Raw genomic sequence first — 3,491 nt, 5'->3', positions numbered from 1 at the left:
ACAATCCATGTCTCACGGCTTAAAAATAATTGGGTAACCTGGCATCACCTGGTCAGTCTGTATCATGGAAAGAGATGGTTTGTGTATATAAAACACAGAATCACATTTTTGAATGCACTGGGCATTTAACCAATTTTATGTCCAGTTTTCCTGAAAAGAGGTTTTACAAAAATGCTTGCATTGGATTTGCAAGCAATAACTTTCACATCTGATTCAGAACTGTCAGTTATCATGGAGTCTCTCTCGTAATACAAAGCCCTGATCTCACCCTATAATCCCCAAAACAGTGCAGACTCCTGAGTTGCCATGTAATGGGGTGATTAACCAGTGAAAGCTGTTTAGCCCAATTCTCTGATATAATGTGTTATTTTGTGTTTTACATGGTAGGAATTTTTAATCTCTGTCTGCACCTGAAAATAAAGACAATGTGTCAAGTAAGACTAAGATTGAGGTCTCCAAAAGATCCTCTGATAAATCCTCCTAATGTGGTTCTGCAATGTTTTGCGAACAGACTGTTGTGAAGAGCGATGATCTCTGTCATTATCTCAGGCAAGACTGTAATCTTGAGATTTGTTGTCTGTGCTGGGACTATTTAACCATTTCCTTTCAAATTATAATTAGTGTCTCTAAGAAAAGAACAATGGCTGTAGAGTATAATCCTTCAATTTTCACTGGCAGGTCAGAGATTACTACAGATTATAGAATGGGATTACAGAAAATGTCATCCTAACATGCCAAAACTATACCTTGGTATAAGACATTTGATGGTATGGAGAAGACAAGTGGGTCTCTTAACTTTGAGGAGGAAGGCATTTTCTAATAGCTACTGTTATCTTCAAGTGAAAGCAAATCTGAGCGTAATCTCTCGTGGACAGACTTTGAGCATCTGATCAAATTACGCAAAATTAATCAGACTAATGAAAAAAAAAATATCTTAACATTTAATTGGACAATGATATTCTGTTAGGCATTCTTTATTCATTTAAAATAATCAAAAGAGAGACATGCCTTAATACAGATACATTCAAATTATGTCCCTTTTAGTATATACAGTGCATTCGGAAAGTATTCAGACCCCTTGACTTTTTCCACATTTTGTTACATTACGTGAAAGGTTCAGTTGTCGTCTGGTTTACATTGAGTGGCTACAGTAGAGTCTGTGGCTGCTCGGTTGTTGGCTGGGCCAGTCTGAGGCTCTAGCTGCTGCTGGTGTAGATAAGGGGGCAGGGCTGGTTGTGCCTGAAGGTATCAGTTTGAGCAAGACAAGTTGCAGAATGACACATGTAAGTGGTTATTTGCTATGAGAAGTGTAAATTTTACCGATGTAAAAGAGGAACTCGGCTCCAGCTATCAAGTACATCACCATCACGAGACAGGAACAACTGCAGACAGAGATAGCAGATGGTAAGACATTCACGGCAACAGAATACTGGACCGATGCATAATTGTACTCTTTATGAATGTGGTATTAAGTCCTTATGTAGGTACCCTTCAAATAAAGTGTTACCCAATATTGTAATTCAGGTATCTGAAGACTCATCTGGACGACAGCAGAGCTGAAGCTTCCATTGAGCCAGACCCAGTGGACGGCTGGGATGACCCCGTAGCCAACCACTGAGCCGAGGATGGCAGTACGCTGGTGTCGCCACTCCTTAGAGTGGTAGTGAGGGTGGATCTAAGCCAAGAACACGGCCAATATCAACGCTATGACAATCACTGGGCACACCTGTCTCCGGAACTTTAGAGTAGAGGGGGGGTAGAAGATACGCTATGGGAAAAGATATGTCGGGAGGAGAAGAGATGTCATTTCAGAGCCAGTTTGCGTAGTTATATGTTTAGTGTCAGATTGCATGTGTTATAAAAAGTTATCTTTACTGAAACAAACGGTATGAGTGAAAAATAGAACAAATGGTGGAATGTATTGTCTAAGACACAACGCCGCAGTGGAAGGCATACAAGACCCCTGGAACGTAACAGCCAAGGTTCCAACGTAGTCCAGTGGCAGCACTTCTTCTCTGAGAGGTGGCAGGAGAACAGGTGGTACCCCACAGAACACAGCATACACACCTACAGAAACGACAGGTAGCTTCATACAACAACAATACTCCTGGACACAGTTAAGCCTTACAGATAAGACCTGTAAACCATAACAAGCTGTAGGAGTTTCAAGGACAGACAGATATCTGTGATCTCTCCCCTGCCTCTCTCTCTCTCTCTCACACACACACACACACACACACACCTGAAAGCAGAACCGTCCTATGCAGTATATGCCGTAGTCTTTGTTGGCTCCTGAAGCTGGCAGTACCGTAGACATGTCATTAACCCCCAGTAGGAAGAAGAGCAGGAACCACAGAAGATGACTCCATGTTGACTGTCTCATTTGACAGGATAAAAATACTAAAAGGGTGGAAAACCATCCAACACAACACACTCTCAACAACGAGCCTCGTTCCATATCTGTTTGTGCCGTTGTTAAAGGAATTTAAATTCCTGTTTATCAACCAATTCAATTAAAACACTCTGCCCATAAATAAGAATTTGTAAGATAATTATCAGCATTAAATGGACAGAAACCAGTCTTAAAGTCAATCAATCAATAGCGTTTATTCTCGAGAGTACTGATCATAATACATTTTACATCAGGTTATATAATAAAGATGATGTCATAGGTTTTAATGTCCAACCTCCTCTCGGATACAATGGCAATACAGTTCGAGTTCTCATTACTGTCTGCCACCTGTTAAACTATCTACAACCAACCCAAGGTCTTTCCCCTCCCTGGGTAGAGACATCATTCTAGCCTGTCTGAAGATAAACCCATTCTTTCTAACAAGGAACACATAACATTCAACATTTATGATTATAATAAGATTCATTCTTACAGTGATATAGTAGTATTCTGTTTAGTTATAATTCTAAGTCAAATGTATACATATTTTAGTCATTAAACACAAAAATCCCGTAACAGCCGTCTTGCTAACTGCTATGGTCATTGTTTGACGTGACAATAACCGTGGGAGTTGGCAAGACAGTACAGACCTGGGACCAGGCTACACAACAACAACCAGGTAAATATTATAAAACGATACAAAAACATACTACATTACATTGAGCTTATACTATTCTCTTGACATACCTTTTTAGACAGAGTTTGGATTGTAAGCGGGCTCCGTATCCATCTGTAATGTATGTTTCTTTCATGAATAACAGGATCTGTTCAAATGTGTACAGGCGGATTCCCCTGGGCACAAGGACTGGCCAGCTACTGGTAAATCCAGTTCATTGTAGTGGGCACTCTTATGTAACTTGAGGAGTTTGAGGCATATTGGAACATCAGATTTCACAGTTCTGGCACGGTTTTAAGGCTGAAAATATGAAAGGGGCACACAACAGGGTAAAGTTATTGGAGGCCACTAAGGTTCCACTGCAATATAACGTTGGCACTGAGACGCAGTGTCTTAGACCGCTGCGCCACTCGGGAGCCCCCC

The 3,491-nt window shown here is 40.8% G+C and overlaps 1 long non-coding RNA gene across 2 annotated transcripts; it reads right to left on the bottom strand.

The window, feature by feature from the left end:
• Window positions 1-958: 958 nt before the first annotated feature.
• Window positions 959-3,256, bottom strand: LOC129819156 (uncharacterized). Of its 2 annotated transcripts, XR_008754026.1 has the most exons (4): window positions 2,243-3,062; window positions 1,957-2,067; window positions 1,508-1,768; window positions 959-1,382 (listed from the first exon to the last, which is right to left on the bottom strand). It is a non-coding gene; the product is annotated as an uncharacterized LOC129819156 (long non-coding RNA). The 2 variants fall into 2 exon arrangements; XR_008754025.1 differs by having other exon boundaries at window positions 1,508-2,067; window positions 2,243-3,256.
• Between the last annotated feature and the right edge of the window lie 235 nt (window positions 3,257-3,491).

This window comes from Salvelinus fontinalis, chromosome 21 (assembly GCF_029448725.1).
Source record: "Salvelinus fontinalis isolate EN_2023a chromosome 21, ASM2944872v1, whole genome shotgun sequence".
Lineage (NCBI taxonomy): Eukaryota > Metazoa > Chordata > Actinopteri > Salmoniformes > Salmonidae > Salvelinus > Salvelinus fontinalis.
This window is presented reverse-complemented; position numbering and strand designations above follow the sequence as displayed.